Source organism: Vanessa atalanta, chromosome 6, assembly GCF_905147765.1.
Source record: "Vanessa atalanta chromosome 6, ilVanAtal1.2, whole genome shotgun sequence".
NCBI classification, from domain to species: Eukaryota; Metazoa; Arthropoda; class Insecta; order Lepidoptera; family Nymphalidae; genus Vanessa; species Vanessa atalanta.
The window spans coordinates 9,065,173-9,085,308 of record NC_061876.1 but is presented as its reverse complement, the minus strand read 5'-3'; the positions used below and the strand labels follow the sequence as shown (position 1 = coordinate 9,085,308).

General features: G+C 31.0%; 1 non-coding gene across 1 annotated transcript; it reads left to right on the top strand.

Annotated features, from left to right (window-relative positions):
* Window positions 1-1,764: 1,764 nt before the first annotated feature.
* Window positions 1,765-1,836, top strand: Trnad-guc. The gene has a single exon. It is a non-coding gene; the product is annotated as a tRNA-Asp (tRNA).
* The last annotated feature ends 18,300 nt before the right edge of the window (window positions 1,837-20,136 follow it).

Sequence of the window (20,136 nt, the reverse complement as noted above, 5' to 3'; positions counted from 1 at the left end):
GAAACGAATGCTAGAGATTATCACAAAGCCTACTTAGTTTCTCTTTGTGTCCGACCTGAAAGAGGATTTTTTTATTCTAATGAAAATCATCTAAAAGGGGCGTAAAGGATTTTTCTCCGCTACGCTTTCATTATAAAGAAGAAATCTCGTACGAAATTAACATGCATAAACTAAACACTTCTCTGTATCACTTTATAAACCATATTCCACAGTAAAATATTGTAGCGTTTGCTTTGAATGAAAATCTCTTCTCATTACTTCTGTCACTCCTCACGTCTACCGCGCAAAACTTATCATCAACACGATAGTATCGTTGTTGGGAATAAAATATGTGAGAATCTCAGCATTAGAGTCGAGAGCACTCGGTCTATCTGACATACAGCGTTTTATATTACATGTCTTAGTTTGGAGACTATTATGCAGTGTCTAACTTTCAATGTTTGTAATTCGCTGTTGCTGTTATTTTGAGTTAACTGTAATTGTATTACATTCATTTGCAAAAATACTATAAGTAGGTAGAAATAAGTGGCTTTATTCGTAATTTAAATGGAAAAGTAATAGCTTGGAAATCAAAAACCTACTCCTTTTAGGGAGAATGCTGAGAACTTATTCCAGCACATTCATGCAGGTTTCTGGGCACAAACTGAATTGTAAACAAATTAACACGACAAAATTAAGCACAATGTTACTTCAGGTGCAATTGCCTAGGATTGAACCTACACTTATAGGCTATAATTCACGTGTCACCGTGTCATCTCGACGCATTGTAAATTTATTCTAACAAAAAAATAATTTATCAAAAAATAAATAATAGTTCCATAATATAATTTCTATACGTAATAGGGTATCACGTATCGGTCTCCTTAATGACATTTTACTTGCGTGATTGTTGCTGTCACGATGTCAACGCAGAGGGGAGGCAGTTAATTAAAACTTCTACAAGAACTGCACTTATTACCTAGACCAAGAAACGGAAGCCAATTACGTCGATACGCATCATATGTAATAACCGGGATTCCCAAATTAATCCAGTAATATATTATAACACATTGAATGACAATATTGTCTTAGCCCGAACACGTATTGAACTAAATACATGACTAAACAGATGATTAATGATTTAGGGATTATGCGAGTTAATTCCTTATTATTATAATTAATATAATAATTAATTAATACGGTTTCGTGGTTTGAAATTTTATTAAAATATTAATGGAATTATTGGATCAGATCAGCCGGATATGAGTTGTGATGAAACAATAGAAAGATATGTTTACTAATAAGGTATATATATATATATATAGTAAGTTTATAGTAAGCCTGTTTTAGACCTGCGGTTTTGCCTGTGTGTTTGGAGTGGGGGACTCAGGAGTTTGGTAGGATATGTCATTTACTGTATCCCTAACTACAAGTATAACAGAAAAAAAAACACTTTCATTACTATGATATTAGTTATGATTATATTTAGACTTTATAAATACATACATACATACAGTGCCTTGTAAAGTACCCAACATCTTAATGTTCTGTTGCTGGTTAAAGGGCTTTCGCCGTTAAATAGTCCTTTGAAGACAATTTAAATATTATATAACATTAATGTATCCATATGATATTTAATATTCATGACATATGTAGTTCACATCTGTCATGTTAATGTTTATTTCTTATGTACTCTTATTTGTATAGTTTATTGAAAACGTTATATTAAAGTTAATTTATAAAATAACAAAATAAATGATATTCAAATTCACGCATATCAAATAGTCCTCGGTAGTATAGTGGTAAGTATCCCCGCCTGTCACGCGGGAGACCGGGGTTCGATTCCCCGCCGGGGAGATGTTTTATATTTTTTACGACAAGGCAATACTTTTTTTTCATAAAATGTATACGTAAACGATACAACAATTCAATCTACAGATACGTGCGTTTGTTCATAATTGTGGGACGTACCCAAACGTACGTATGTTTTGACGATATTATGCAAGACGACAATTTCATCAAGTGCAGAGTGATCCCGCTTATCGGGCACCTGTGGGCCGTTGAATAAAGCCGTCCATTTGAGAAATGGACTTCAACGGCAGAGAACTTAAACAGATTGAATGATGATGGGTCGTGTTTATGCAGTAATTGCTATTTGAGTACAGTCGGATAGGAATTATTGTAGTCAAATAAGTTGCGTTCTCATTAGTGTGATAATATTCCAATTAAGGTCACAATGGACGCTTGTTTAGTGTTTAATAAATCTACTATGTATATTGTTGTTATGTTTTTATGATAGTACATACATTATTCGTGTTATATTATTTAACATTAGATAAGATCTGATGGTTGTTTGGTTTTGTGAAGTATATTCAGTATTACATCTCATTTTATAATTAAATTAAGTTTTAACCTATGAATATATGTTTGAGTTTGAATGTTTGGCCATTAAAACTAAAAATCCTTTCTATCATATAGATTTAACGCGGCAGATCTTGATGGGTACCTTTTACTTTTGCGCAGGGGAACTGTTCTTGAGATACTCGGGTTTGTAGGATATCAGGCAACGTAGCTCTTAACTACTATAATCTTTGCAATGGCTGTCCTCGATACAAATCGGTCGGTTTTATTTTGACAAACGGATCTGCTGCTCAGGTTCCACTGGTTCAGTAGAACTCCTTTCAAGGGGCAAGAATTATCTCGTCCTATTGTACGTATGTGTACGGAAGCGCAAGATCATACCAGTTGCCGTACTCGCTAGAGTCACGTGTGTACTGTGGGTTAGTGAGCCCTTATCCAATGGTTAACGGATCAATGATAGTGTACGGTGACATTAAAAATTAATTATCTAAGTAAAAAAAATATCGTTTAAGTATCCCCGCTGAACTGAGGTTCAATTCACGCCGTGGCGTTAGTAGTTTTGGTAAGAACATTTTGTATCTACTATATTCTGTTCTATACGAAATTGTAGTAGTAGAATAATAATAATAATACGAAATTTTGTTAATTCTGCTAATTAACATTACATTTCTTTAATCTTCTTTATTTTAGCATTAAATATATGAAAAGTTTCCGAGATTGTCACGACGGCTATAATTTAATGTTGCTAGTTTTTATAACCAAATTAGCCAGTCGCTTTGACTTGGCATAAATTAAATTAAAAAAGGATTTTTTTTTCGTCTCTCATAAGAAATATTTTTAAATATAGCCATCGACACCTTTTCCTCAAAATAAGGGGGTCTATTATCAACAATCAGCTCCTGGCGTACCTAACGGAACAGTACCAGCTGATGAACAAACGCTAGGACGGTTTCCATCGGCGTCGCTTGACTGGTAGTCTGCTAGTTTACCTGACTCATAAATGGGTTGGATGTGGGAAGTATTATTGGACTTAACTGTATTATTGGCATTTATCACTTCAGATTAAGCCCGGCTTCTGAATTCCATATACCATCCACACCAGCTGAATGTCCGGAAACCACAACAGCGCGATTTTTAAGATTTTTTTTGCTTCGCACAATCACTCGGTAGTCACTTTCCACCTGGCGAGTCTCCTGGTCACTTATTACGAGAATATGAAAAAAAACATTATTGTAAATATATCTCGACGACATTGAACGTTGATAGATTTGAAGCAATTAACTTTAGTATTTATAAATAGTTAAAAAATATTTAATTTTAGTATTTATAAATAACAATGAACTGCCTAAGATCTTTTTTGTTAAATGCAGTCATCAGCCACAGAATGAACAAACGGAGAACGATTGTACCCGCGATAGCATTCCCAAGGCGGTTGTTGACAAGTTGCCTGCCTTAAAGTTCTCCTAATTCTTTTGGTGTCAACCCCGAGCAAATGTAGCGTGCGACTATGATGTTGATCGTAAGACAACGATATATCTTTAATTATTTTGAGTATCGTTTAAGAAACCTAAATTTTTAAAATTATGGCTATCATAATAAAACTTTCTAAATATTTATACATATTAATATATCAGTGGGCGTTCAAAAACTAACAAAAATTAAAATGTTTAATACATTTTTAAACGTTAAGGTATTCTGAAGGCTATATACATTACCTCTTGAAACATTAGTAGACTATTACTTCACTTCTTAATAAGCGCGTAGCAATTTGTAATTGTTTCTGTAGAGTGTGTAGACCTACGTCGTAGAAGCGTATAAATAAGCGACTGTGTGGCAGTTTTATTTCATTAAATATTTAATGAAAAATATATTTGTAATACATTATTATTATTTACTTGGAGTACTTATAAAGTCGAGTAGTTTTTTTTGTTATTTATAGTAAATTAATTATTTCTTATTGTAGATTTATTTATAGATATGAACTTTTTTGATTATAGAATAAAAATTTTGTTTTGAAGTTTTTATTAATATATATTTAAAAAAAAATGTTTTATTTTAAATACAAGTAAAATCAGGAATAACTTAAAATCCCTTTTAAAGTTTTATATTATTATGTAACTATTAATTTATTTATTAATTGAACTAATATATTTTTTGTTTTCAATTTTAAAATACTGTCATTTAAAATGCTTAGTCAGAAATTATCTTAAGAGTTTGTTTTGAGTTATTATATTTTACATATTCGGGTAATCTAAACTTCGCTTGAAAATTTAAGCGAATTTTAAGTTAATAAAAATAAACATATACGAACGAATTTGCAATGTAATTTTCTTTTAAGTAGAATTTTAATTTGAACAATTACATAATTCGATCACGTATAATATTTCACTTTACACATAATACAATAATCACATGTAAGCTTTGGGAGCTATGGCCCATGAATCTGTCTCAGTCATGCGCCGGTGGCTCGACTCCTGCAAATTAATTCATGCCCATGCGACCCGGTTTTAATTTCGCTGCTACCACTGATTTACGATGTCCATATTAAAGACAAGTATGCGTACGACCTCTCAATTAAGAGTTGAAACATGGCCTCTGTTCTGTCGAGGTGAGAACGTTTCAAATAGAGTAATTTAATTCGAAGTTACGTTAAGATGAGAAATGAGAAAATTGTATAATATTTAAAGAATTATTTGGGTCACTATTGTAATTTTAATTGTTTAATACTAACGCTTTATAGTTCTGAATGTAACTTTTTGGGTAAAAAGTTACATTTTGAAGGTCAAAATGATTTTATACTGTTATTAACTGTGGTATATTTGTTTCTTATTTTAAGGACAGCGACTTGATGTTTTATTAAAATGACATAGCACTTTCACGCTGTGATTGTTTATATTTTCAAGCTGGATATAGTACGTTGAATTTGTTATTTTATGATAGCTTGTCGTCCGTGACTTTTCAACCTTTACATACAAAATGACATGATGAAATTCGTATACAAACTTTTGGCCCTTAAGAGCTGTGATTTTTTTAATATTTGTTACACGTCTTTTTATTTAAAGCAACAGATGCAAAAAAAAGACCATTTGTCTGCTAACTTTCATGCAATCTTCAACTCGTATTTTTACCCTCCAGAGGTTTTCAGAGAACTTTTCAAAAAATCGTCTATACTTGTACGTGTTTATATTGAAAATTTTGAGAACAAACTCAGTAAGACTATGATTTATTGATCTTTAAAATGAAACCAAAACAAAACACATCATTGTACAATATCTCTATATTTCTTATTAAACAACTTTAAGAAACGCTTTATAAATAGCTTTCCTATTTCCAAAGTCTTACATTATTTATTTTGATAATTTTGCAAAAAGACAGTTCTTAATTTTGCAATAAGACATTTAACAATACCAGTTACTAAGGAATAAAACGACGGCCCACTTAAAGCGCTGTCAGTATATTTCAATTTTGCTGGCGAATTTTATACAATCTTATTCTGTTAGCGCTCCACTTTATAGTCTAACTGCTGTTCAAAGAGACATTATTATTACTATTGATCGGGTATTATTTCTGGGTAAAAGGGAATGAATATATCCGAAAGTTACTTTAAAGGAAATAAAATAAGTCTCTATGTAAATCTTTTAAATTCTGTAATCGCAATATAATATTTTGTAATATATATTATTTTTAATATAAACTTCAAGTGTTATTATAAAATATAAAACCGACACAGTCTGTAAGATTATAGGCTGTGTCGGTTTTGTTAAAAAAATTTTAGTCTTTTTTTAAAGACGTGATTATTTTAATAAGCTAATAAAACAAAGGAAGATGTTGGAAATAGAATAATGGCAAATAAAAACTTTCGTCGACCATTTAGAGCGTATATATAATAAATAAAGCAATAGCTGTTAATTATTTTTTATTTAAGGTGATAATGCTGGTGTTTGATTTTAGTATTGAAGCCTGTGTTAAATTGAACAATTAGTAACATAAAAGTAACAGCCCCTAAATGGCTCATTGTAAGGCATAAGTTTCTTCTCCTCGTAGCTCGGAGTTTATTCCAGTGTGTGTTGATCCGAATTTAATCTGACACTTGCAGTTCTTAATACAAATTAAACACATGAGAATTCAGTGATACGTGCCCGATATGTGCTCGAGATATTTGGTTAAAATTCACGTATTCCAACCCTCATAGTTTATTAAAAATTACAAATATACCTATTTAATAAACAATAATAAAAAACCTACAGCGTATAGAAACGATATTTCCTATTTCGAAACGAAGCGTAAAAACTTCTCAAGAGTAAGTTTAAGATAGCGAAATATTGCATAATGGCACACAATTCGTTAGGTCCAGTGGTGTAGAAACGGAAGATTTAAACGCAGGTGTTACTGTATTTACGTAAAATATTGAAATGGAACGCTTGCGAGCGGGTTACAAATTAAAGCACCAGGTGATCTTTGCCATTTAAACTCTATGTCGGCTACGGTCTGAATTGCGTGCCTTTAGTTCAATTTAGGTTATCATATACATATATACCTATATTGTACAGCTTTACAGTGATTTTCTATGAATTTTGATTTTTAACATTATGAAAGCTGGTGAAACAAACAGACGGATAAAAAATGGGTGGGATATTCAAACATAACTTACCAGAGCTACTTCAAGAAATACAATAAAGATAGCTGTACACCGTGATCACATCCACTACAATTTTTGCCACCGTAAGTCGCGTGATTTATGTTGTATATCTTATTTCATTACGAATTACGAGATATTTTATAATTATACAAGCTAGTCCTTACACCGTCAATAGTGAGCATCCATTGCCAGCCATATTATGATCTAAGTTAAAGATCTCTGTGTGTACTCTGGCTCAGCCACTCTATGAAGCTAAATAAAGCAATAGATATTGATACTTGGTGGTAGGATGAGCGATAAGAGGTTAGTGTAAGCCCCACCACGGGAATCAAATATATACCTATTTGAATGAACGTCGAAATCGTCTAAAACATTCAAATATGTTTAGGTGCAAGTTTAATTTTTAACATACGCATAATAATAATTGAAATATATATCATAATAATTTTCAAAACTAATAAGATAAACAGGGGCGGTAGTGCAAAGCGATATCCTTAAGTCGAGTAGGTTTAGCAAAATTTAGGGATAGGGAACTTGAAGCAATTATTTTTTAGTAGTAATGCACTCTTTTAAAATGACTCCATCGCAAATAAAAATGTTATAATTTAATTCTTTTTCATGATAAATTTGTTTTATGTTACCCGAGTGGAACAAGTCCTTTTTTATTTATAATAAGTAGGAAATCTTGCAAATAGGCCAACTCATGATAAGTTGTCACTACCTACCTTAAGTAAGAAATATGATACAGTCCCTATATACCAAAAGCGCTAACAATTTTGAACACTAAGATTTTATATTACTTTTGTGTTCGGCTTGAAAGATAAGGTGAGTGAGCCGGTGCACACATACATAAGGGACAATTTAGTTCCCGAGGTTGGTGGCGTATTGTTTATGTAAGGAATTGATAAAATTTGCCAAAATGTTGCCAATGCCTCTTCGGTTACTAAGCTGTCCGCTTAAATTAAATAAAAAATCTGTGTTTTATGGATATCATTGAAATGTTTCCTAATATCATTGCATAAATTGAGGTTTTCTTCTAAGGTTAATTTTATTATATATTTAAATAATTGCATTTTTGTATAATAGCCAACGCCCGAACTTATGCAGTTTTTCATTGTTAGTACACTTATGACTTTTCTTAAAATTAGACGAATATTTTACGTCTTAAAGAACACAATGTGCTATTCTTGTATATATTGATATATTTAAGACGGTGAAAGTAAATTAAGTTTCCCTTTTACTGTGCCTGAAAAGCAGTTCACTAGAAATACTAATGATTTTTGGTTACCTCTCCGAAAACGATACAATATGTACATATCGGTTTCCAGCTATTCTCACAATATCTCGGAAAATAAAAGATGATTTTATTTAGTCGCAATATCATGTATGCTAAAATATAGATCGAATTTTAAAAATGTAAATTCTAAGCAAACTTTTCGGCGAGTAAAAATTATTACTTCGAATATTTTATGTAGTATTCGATACTACGTTCTACTACGAACAATACGTTTCAGTTCAATGTGTAGACGATAAAATACGAGAACAGGTGCTTCATCATATTCTAAAGCCATGTGTCAGAGGGAGCGCCCGCATGATGTACAGGACCTTACAGGCTTACGTTCACCCCACGCGGGGTTTCAGAGAAATTAGTGGTACTTCTAATAGATTTTAAACTCCATTTTCAACAAAAGTATTCTTGTGGGGTTTGTGACTGAAATTTATTATATTAATTGTTTATAAATTTATAACGGTGTGCGTGCGATACATTTTATAATGTTTAGGATATTTATTATTATCGTAAAGCGAGTCTTTGTTGGAATCGCTTAGTATTAAATTTCAATATCGAATTTTGATCGTTATTATAAGGAAGTATTATAAGTATGTAAGGATGCGAAATTTCAATTTTTCAACTGTATCGATCATTGGATCAACTATTTTTATTCCATTTTAAATTATATACCTACATTCATGAATCATATTAACTGTGAATAGAAAAACAATGGATTTTGTAGCCGAAAAGCAGATTAAAAAGGGCTAAATTTATATGAAATATTATCTACAATCATAAAAAAAAAGATCTCAATGAATTGAACAACAATATTTTTCAATTAAATCAATGAAATATTCAAACAATGGTTCGCACATAATAGAGGATATCTACGCTATGTACGTTTAAAACATAAAACGATATGAACCATACAATATTAAGTAAATTTCAGGTCGCAGTTTGCTCACTATCGGTTTTTTGACGAATATCAAAGAATTTCGTGTGTTGTGTCGTATGTCTACGTGGACTCGTGGCTCGCTAAATTCTGACGCATACAACTCGATAGGTCGAACAGAAACAAACGAGTTATTATACTCTGCTTGAATATATACATCGCATTGCTTCGAATTTGCGTGGTGTAATCAACATAATAACGAAAAAAAAAATTAGATATAAAGGAACCTTTGCGTTATCTGAGAGCTTCTCAAATAAGTAATATACGTCATTGTGTGAGCAATTACGGATATATATACTTCGCCACCTTATATCAGCCTTGCATAAAGCCCTACGATTTAGTAAAATATTTAATATAAGAAGAAGTGAAAAATTACATCGGGTCATTTGATTTAATAAGGCTGTCGATCCTGAGGTCCTGTTATTAGCTTCTTCTGACAATTTTTTTTCAGTAGCAGCTCTTATTATAGAAGTTAGTGTTGTTTCGCTCCCATGCGCCAGAAAGCACGTAACGATGTTAGTCCCTGCCTTTGTATACTTTCAGGTAGAGTCGAATTTCCCTCCTCATCGGGTTATGAGAGTGAGTTAGATAACGCACCTGTGTTTACGAACTCAATTGTATATTGCAATATGTCCTGCGCAGATGTTAGTCTTTTATAAGAACGGCAGTGGCTGTCAACTTTATAATTTTTATTATATATAGAAATTAGTAGTTTGTATCCTATTTAATGTAAATTTTTTGCAAGACGTTTCTTGGTATATTTAAAGTTATACAAATGACGTTATTTTTTGCATTTTTTGCAAATATAAAGTCACTAAGAGCTATATTTAAATGCACTCATTTATTTGCATTACCCTCTGTACTGGAAAGAAAACGACGCAGACTCTCCTTAAAAGAGCATTGAGAAATTATTTTATTAGCTTAGTTGCATGCCAAAAAAATTAATACCAAACTTGTTGCGTGGTCAGATGTGTACGTTATACCTGATTTATATACGAAATATTCTATAAACATGTTATATATATCATTAAAGAAAAAATAATATTTACTCATCTATTTAGGAAGCTTTTAAGATATCTTACGAGAAATATATGAGAAAATCCATTAAAAAAGTTACAGTCTATCACGTCAAAGTCAAAAATATTTTTCTTTTTTTTTAGAATTAAACTTATTTATTGTTTTTAAAGTATTTACAATACAATTTGAATATTACTTAAAATCGTTTCGAAAATAAGCCAATATTTCTCGTAAAAAAACAAAGGATAAAAATGCTTATTGTGGGTTATCCCTAAGATAGAGACATACCATCGCGGACTTTTTGAAATACCCTTTTAAGGTATACAATACTGTAGTACATTATTTTGATCTATCTTGTACGGTTCAGTTAGTGTTTGCAATGTAAGCGCAAAAAATGTGTTTATTTACAACATCACTTTAGTAAACTCTAAAATTATCAATGTTTTTCTGCTATATTGTGCATGTATTATACATATAAACCTTCTTCTTGAATCAATCTATCTATTATAAAAACTGCATCAAAATCCGTTGAACACAACAAACTACATCTAAGCATAGACAGGAACAGACAGACAGTGGTAGGCGACTTTGTTTTATACTATGTAATGATGAACATTATCATGTATATATGGACAATGTTATCAATTTTTGTCGTTTTTGTAATAAGTTAATGGTCATTAGCAGGCATATAAGATCATATATGTAAAAATAACATAACGGGTCCACCTCGGGACGTTCGGCAGCTGAGAATTCAGCAGACATTGATCTGCGAGAGCTAATTTTGGTGTCAATCATTGTATAGACACGAGGAGGAAAGATAAACTATAGTAATAACACCTAGTTTTCGACTTCGCAAAGTTAATACATCCTTCCGAATACCGTACCTCAGTAATCGTTTCTATAATAAGATTCATATTTATTTTAAAATTGGCCAATTACAAAGTTCACATAAAAAAATCACTGATAAATAAGACAAATTACTCAATACATTACATAACATATTATATTAATGAAAAAAAAGCGTAGACTTAGTATTTGTTACTTTCCAGGCAGACATATATATGTAAATTTAATTGCACTTTATTGATAATCTGTAATGAAAATGCTGGAAAAGCGTAACTACTGAGTTTCTAGTCGGTTCTTCTCGTTAGAATCTACTTTCCGAAACGGTGGTAACTATACATTTAATTCAACAATAACCAGACGACACAAAAGCGCTTTTTTGAAATTTAAATAAAGAATATTTCTTATTTGCGTTCGAGCATATTTGATCTGATTGAATCAAAACTTTGTACAGTTTTAGTTGGAACTTGCTTTCGTTTATGAAAACGACGTAGTGAGCATCTCGTACGTACACAGACATTGCAACTTATGGTCATTATTCAATATAAAAATAATAATGAATTATTATTGCGTGGATTTTGTTTTCTTAATATTCCATCACGAAGTTGAAGTTAATGAACGATTAATTATTAATGCAATCACGTTGCTCGTTTGCTTTGTAAAATTATTTGTCGATCTCGTGGTTTATAATGAGACGTGACAAAAGAGAATAGCTTATACACGATTTATTAGCTAATAGAGTTGAGGTTCTTAACAAACAAGATTAAGTCTGAATAATCAGGCTTCATAAATTTATGATGTGAACAATCCCTTAATGCTCGAAACTGATGTCAGAATTTTAAGTTCGTCTCGGGAAGATGGTAAGGAAGTTCGTTAATCCAGTCGAATGCTCGCAACGCCGACCAGACCCAGCCTCCGCTTGCATTGCTTTAAAATGCTGTAAAACTTGTTACTTTATTATGCAAATATAGTTTTTACAAAAGCGAAGTCTTAACAAGAGAAGCCGTAACGGTTTATAGATCGCCAATTCCACCGTTCCGTGTGACAATTTAAAGTTGTTCGTTTAAATTCACGGGCGAATACAGAATAAATTGGTCCCAGGATTAAACATTTAGTTGGTAAATATCTACACGATACCACTCTAACAACTTCAACACTTATTTTAGAATTCACAGACGGTATTACTGAGTTTCCTTGCTAATTTCTCTTAAGCAACAAAAGCGTTTATTCGATGCTAAGTATGTAGAAATCTCCTAACGAACCACAGGAGACCTTATTGTTACTTTTGCTTCAGTCGATACACGTTTTGCAATATAATTAAATTTACTTTGAAGGTACCCGAAAATAATATTAAGTCGACTTATAATAACTATTAGGAATAGTAATATCCCGTTAACATCTCATTATTGATCATACAATCAGTATGTTCTTTAATGGGATGTTAACGGATTGTTACTATTCCTCATCTCCTTAAGAGTCAGGAGAAAAGAAATAGGAATCAATATGTATATAATATATATGTATATATAGGTGAATAGAATATTCATTTCTATTGTTAAACGATAGTGTGATAAGTTATACAATAGAAAAGAAAAAAATAATTGCACACAAGTTTATTCTAAAGTCATGGTACAGTTTGAAAGGTGAGTGAGCCAGTGTAAGACTGTGAAAACATAGTAAAGTAACAGTGTTTTTTTTAATTAGTGACTTTAGATGCCAATCTTTATTCAGAGAATTTATGTTTAAAACAGGAGAATGCTTAATAAAATTCATACATACAAAAACCAAAAACATTGACTAATTTGTGATGATTTACTAACCGTAAAAATATTTTTATTTTAAAAATAAGGCGATATCAAAATGTACCGTTTATTTAACTCGAAATTGGAAAGACAAACTTTTAATCTAATGAAGGCTATATCTCGGCTGATATAAAGCCATTCATAATGTATATTGATACAAAATTATCAAGTAACTAATACTGAGTTTGCTCGTTCAAGTTTGAGCGCCGAACAAGTGGTAACGAGTGATATCCAAATAAATTACGCTATTTGGAGATAGTATCGCACGTACGGCTTGCGTTAAAGTTGCTGACTCAAACTCAAATCGGAAGTTTAACTCACGTAAGTTTATACATGTTTCCAGTACAATATGGCGGGATCTTTGACGTATCTGGTAGAGTATTTTAGTTTCCTATACGTCAATAAATCCAAAATACTGCCCAATATACTAACTAAACTTTCTATAGTTGTTTAAATGTAATGCTGCAGATCCTGAAGTCCTGGGATCAAACAAATAGCAGGTTGTATAATCAATGCAACAGCCCTTGAAATGAAAAATTAAATTAAAATGAAAATTGTTGATTTAAATATGAATCCGATAAACAATTGTGTAATAAGCCGCAAGATGAGACTTATCAAGAAATGAAAAGAATAAAACATTTAATTCTTTTATCATTTTAATTCGTTTATGTTTAAATTAGTTTTATAATTTATTTTATCTATAAGGCAAAATATCAAAGTAACGCCAGCGATCAAAAGTATTTATAGTTATAATTATCTGTTTATTTATTTCAGATGAATAATATTAAACTTAAATGATTAAACCTTGATATAATATGTTATGAAACGATACGTCCAATAAAGTTATGGAACTAGAGACAGCACACAATGGTCAGTTAAGTAAAGCTAAGTTTAAATGAAAATTTTCTTAAATTGCTCGCGAACGTACTTTTAACAGTTATCAAATCGGTAGGGCTAACGAATAGGTAACTCACTGATAAAGTGCTTTAGTAACTGGGTATTATACTAATATAATATATATAATAAACTCAACCGGCTAACTAGTTGAGTTTGTATTCGTATAGTATTTTTGTCTTTATTATTTCTATAGACGTGCTTTAAAAATGTCGTTATTACATTGGCAGCCTATTAATTTCTCATTGCTGGGCTAAGGCCTCCTATCCCTTTGAGGGGAAGGTTTGGAGCATATTCCATCAAGCTGCTCCAATGCGGGTTGATAAAATACACATGTGGCAGAATTTCGTTGAAATTTGATACATGCAGGTTTTCTCACGATGTTTTCCTTCATCGCTTAGCACGAGATGAATTATAAACACAAATTAAGCACAAGAAAATTCAGTGGTGCCTGCCTGGGTGTAAACCCGAAATCATCGGTTATGATGTACGCGTTCTTACAACTGGGCCATCTCGGCTCTTGTCTTTATTAATGGACCAAAATCATCATAATCATAGTATGTTCTTTTTGATTCTACTCGTATAAGAGGAAATCGTTTTATAAGGTTCATAAGCACTCACTCACAAACAATAATGCGAAGGATTGTTGTGTTCTGGTTTATAACTGCAGACACAAGGGACGTAACATCTTACTTCCCAAGTTTGGCGGCTCATTGATGTGTGAATGGTTAATATTTCTTACGGCACCGATGTCAATGACTATTGGTAACTACTTATCATGATGTGGCCTATAAGCAAGTCTTCCTACTTATTTTATAAACAAAAATATCACGAAAGCTAGACTTAACAGATGACGCTATGATATAATTTTATTACATTTTATAATTTGTACATTGTGAAAGTTATTTTGTGTTTCTAATGTATTTAATAAGTCTTATATTTGAGATGGAATTATAAAATTCATTTCATGACAAGTAATAAATAACTACGGGTTTATATAAAATTATTACTTCGATGGTAATTTCTGAGATAAAATTCTGAGATAAAATCTGAGAACAAAAATCGTTTTTTAAAAATAGAGTTTTATGCCAATATAAATTGAAATCAATCTAGTACTATAAAGAAATAAAATGACATCGAAACACAATTATTTTTATTATGTAATAAGAATATACATATGTATATACTGGATGGACATTGTTAAAAAAAAATATTCAAGAATCGAGTTCATGATTTAAAATAAACTTAGGTCAGAAGTTCAAAATGGCGACTTATATTGACAATGGCAACGCGCTTTAACATTCTCTGTACTGACGAACAAATAAGTCTTGAACAACGCGATATTTATTGACATAGATGTACAATATATTTTTCCTAAAATACATCAGCAAAGTTTTGCAGCTAGTGGTAGGAGAGTTTATTCTTTACGGTTTTAATTTATTATTATGGTTAATTTGATATATGACGTATGTACCAAACAAATTAAACCTAAAAACAATCTTAATTTTAAATTACACTGATTAAATGGATTCATATTTGGATTTATGTCTCAAGAAATAAGAAAGGCGTTTAGCAAGAAAATCTTGAGTAGGTATATATATTTATTTTATACCCTTCATTTATTAGTTTATTTATATATGCTATAAATGAATAATATTTAAAATGGTTTGAGTAATATATTATGAAACGTAGAAAATCTGATTTTTTTTTTTTTAAATGGCCTTAAATTTCTCTTATACATTGTTTTGATGTATGTAAGCGTGAGACACCAGTTTTTGTACAAAACACCGTCATGGCTAGGTCATTTTGTACAAAATATTTACAAGTTATATACGCAGACCTTACCCGTTTATCGCTAACTATATTAGTGAAAACCGTAGCTAAGTCTGTTTCGCTTAGAAGATATAAGACTTAGTTTTATATTATATATAAATCAGATTAAATACGATATATTTATATTTATTACATATATATTTTCATATTTTCGAGTAATATATTAAATTTTATATACTTATACGCTTCAATGAATGAAAAAAAATCAAGTAATTTTAGCATATAACATTAATAACAGAAAGAAACCTCTGGTTTAGTTTGGTTTTTGGTGGTTTTTAATAACACATTCACGACTTTAGGTCTGTTTTCGTCATTCGATAGCGATAAAAACAAGGAATGTTAATACGCCTTTTTAAACTATATTATTTAAACGATATATTTCATATTCATAATGATTATTTTAGATATTATGTGTCATTTACGAGTTGATCAGTCGAGTTATTCTTAAGTATAAATATGAAATATTGTTGTATACACGTACCAAAATGGCGTGTCGATTGTCGTAATTTGACTAGTGATTTACGAAGTAAATTCTTACAGAAATCCACTGAAGGATTTTTTCATTTTTTTTATTTTCTTATTCATCATTACCAAAATATCCTTTAAACTATAGAAACTTAATCTAACTAATTAAAAAATGGCAACTCTGACAATCTGAACAAAATAAATAATTCATCAGACATCAGTGTTCTTTCCTAGGATTCACACAATTTTAGTTCAAATTATTATTAATAGAAAGTATTTAAATTAAAAAAAAAAAAAACTTTAAATTTTAAACCTTCATGAAAAGTATAACAACTCCACCTCATTGCCTCCACTGATGACAGGAGGGCTGGTTAATTTTTTGCCCAACGTATCGAAATTGCGATTCAACGCGGAAATGTTGCTAGGATTCTTGCCACCATTCCACGCGGTCATTTATACAGTAGCTATTTTTAATTTTATGTGTATATAGTTAAGACCTTTAATGTGAATAACTTATAGAAAATATACAATTAAAAAAAAACGACGAAAATAAATAGTTTAGACGATATGATATACCTACTAAACTTAAACGCAAATCATAGTATTTATTTACTTATAATATGTGCCTTCGAACGAGCAGCATGTCATATCCGGATTGCGGTTAAGTATTAGAGGCAAGTTAACTAGTCAGTAACACTTTTAATTTTGCAAGATTGTCAAATAAGGTACATTTAAAAATATTTAATGCGAATGCAACATCTATTGTCCTCAACAATCAAAATTAACTTTTTTAAATTATTCACTTACAAGAATATAATGTTACAATATTCAATTTAATGTATAGTTACTGTTGAATCGGAAGTTCGATTATCACGACGAACGGGTAAAAAAAACATTATTACCACATTTTTTTTAAACTAATTTATGGTATTTAAATGTATTCAATATAGTAAATTTCTAAAAATGTTATCTATATGGATCAAGCGTGAAAAACCGGGTTCAAATGCTAGCATATTTGCACAATTATTGCATTAATAAAATAAAACGAATCATCAAAGTATTTAGGGACAATATATTAAAATTGTAATATTTTGTTAATAAATTGAAACAATAATTGCTTTTTCGATATAATCTTCGAAAGAGACCGTAATAAATCAAATGGACTAGAAGCGAGGCTTTCAAATAACATCTTCAATCAATTACAGTAATAATCTTTTAAGTCAACAGTTATTAGTAGTTGTTATATAATTTATGACAACAGTGAGCGTGTAGTTCATAATAAACAATTCTTAAATACTCCCTCTGTTTAAGGATTACGCGAAAATGAACTAAATATCCAATGCCAGCTCATTCGGTTATTATTGCAAAAGCATTTTGTTTTAACCGGATAATACAGGAGTCGACGATACAGGAAGGAGATTATCTTGGATTTAGCGAAACAATTTAGTCCGTCCAATAGATAAAAGCACAATCGATTTAACTCCCGCAAAATTATATTACCTACTTATATTAGAAAGTTCACATACATTTTGTGTACTCGCTCCCAAATCCTAACAGGTTTTAAAGGATTACACAGCGCACGTTAATATTATTTGAATCCGATTTGAAATACTAGGAGTAATTCTGTTATTCGAATAATGTTCCGTTTTAGATTTCTAATAATGATAAAATTTTGTTTTGGTATTAGGGAAAGCCTATTTTCACGTCCGATATATTTCGATTACGCTCGCGTTTGTCCATTATTTTGTTAAACAAATGGGCAACACTTATTGTTAATTTCGGAATATGTATTCAAAATATTATTAACGCATGAGGTAAATAAGGTTATTAATGTTTCATAGACGGCATTTGTTGCTGATAAATGTATATTATATTGCAATGTCTATTCGCTAATAATTCGAATTCGATTGTCTGATCTGAATACGGTTATGACTGTTTGAAACGATGATTAATAAATATTTGTTACATTGTATGAATTATCATTGCATCGGTAAGTAGTTTTTAATAATATCGAGATCTACTGTTATATAGTTTTTATTGATATTCGAGTAATATCTATTAAATCGCTCGATTCATAATGGTAATTGAAAATGTTATTTCTGGGTTCTATAGACCAGACGCAAGAGTAAAGCAGATTGAACTATTAAAATCATTTTGTATTACACGAAGAATATGAAATCATTTAATTACATAAGAATAATTTAAAATTAAATAAATATAATATAAACTACAAACACTTATCTATGAGTTAAATTATCAAAATTACCTTTTGAGATTACAATTTTGACGTTTTTTAATTTTGCAAGTAAAACATAGTTAAAGACATACATACATATGTAAATGATCGTACATTCGTATTTGATAATCGTAGGGACGTAAAATTATATCGTGTTTACCATTAAACCGACGCATTTTTTATAGTAAAAATATTGAATGAACGTAATTGAATATTACTTCTTAGGGCTATGATATAACAAGCGCCTGAGGTGTGCGCCCGAGGTGCTCTGATGGCAGAATGTAAGGCGCCGTTTGGAGCAAGTTATAGCAAGCGAATGAAGCCTCTTCGTGCGCTTGCTACTCTTACATTCACACTGTGACTTAAATATGGCATGCTTCTATTATAAATAATTATAATTAAAATTTCAAATATCATCAAAGTGAAAGGCATATGTCAAGAATAAAATGTTAAAAATAATAATTTAATGAACTATATATATAGACGTTTTGATACATGCTTAAAAAATTTCAACAAGCTGTCACAGTGGTTTCCAAAATTTTCGTTTGTTTTAGTTACAGGAAACATTTTGTTGGTTCTGAAGTTTTGAAAATATACGAACAATAAGTTCGCGCCTCGGACTCGCGCCTCGAACGTGCGCCTCGGGCGCTTGCTATAACATGACTTAGGTGCGTCAAAAAGAAAGTTAATAGAGGCGATATACAAAACATTTTTTTAAACCAAACAAATAATGTTTGCACACGTAATAATAACAACCACATAAACTAGCTTTAAACAAGCCACATTTATAAACCAGTAAATCAGTTTTATAAATTATTTATAAAGTTAATTGTAACTTAACATTATAACCACGCAAACGAACGAATTTGTCTCTATTAGCTAATGTCAGTTATGTCAAATTATGACTACATACGGATGCCGCGAGTGTTTTGTAAATTTAACTTAACTTATTTTAGTATCATTGTAGAATTTTATACTAAATAATATATGATACTTTTTTTTATTAACATACTAATTACCAAAAAGATAGATGCCATATGAAAACGACCAACCTTGAACTCTACGTGTAATGTATAACAGCTCCATATTAATATCGAAGTAAAAAGGTAATCTTTTAAATTTTTGTTTCTTAATATGTTATTTGTGTAAATTCGCCGAAATAATGAGAGAATTATTGCACGGACTCACGCACCGCTGTATATGGGTCATGGAATCGAGCCCTCGAAGTGACAGCATTTTGTACTCACATATGCGTAGGTAAACATATTGTCAACATCAGCCTACCTTAAGCCGGGACTACACCGTCGCATTATTGTACAGTAATTGCCAACTTATGTCGTCGAACCAATCGCTTTAATTATCCGCCTCGCCCAGTCGCGTGTGAAGATTATTTCGCTGCCAAATTCAGATCACATTCGTTTTAAATAGGCGGGCACACGCCGACAATGCGATGCGCGAAATCAGATTACTTTATTGAATGCGAACAGATCATGAATGAAATTGATAAAATCGTCTGCGGTGCGAATGCGAACGGTGCAATTTACGTTATCGCTCGGCATAAAGGTAAAGCTGGTCTTGCAATAACCTAGTTTTCGATTACAAAGCTGAAACTCTTTAGGTGTTGGAAATTAATTTCCTGTCGTGCAAATACTTGCGAAATAATAATATTTTTATGTACGTTCCCGTTGTGAACCTTTTCAGAAGTTAGATATTTAATCTAGATACCGCTGCTTGACAATGAATGATAATATTTTTCTATTTAATTTATATTTACTATCTCTGTTTTATATCAAAAATGATAAATAACAAAACTTATCAACGACTAAATTATAATTAATGACTTTT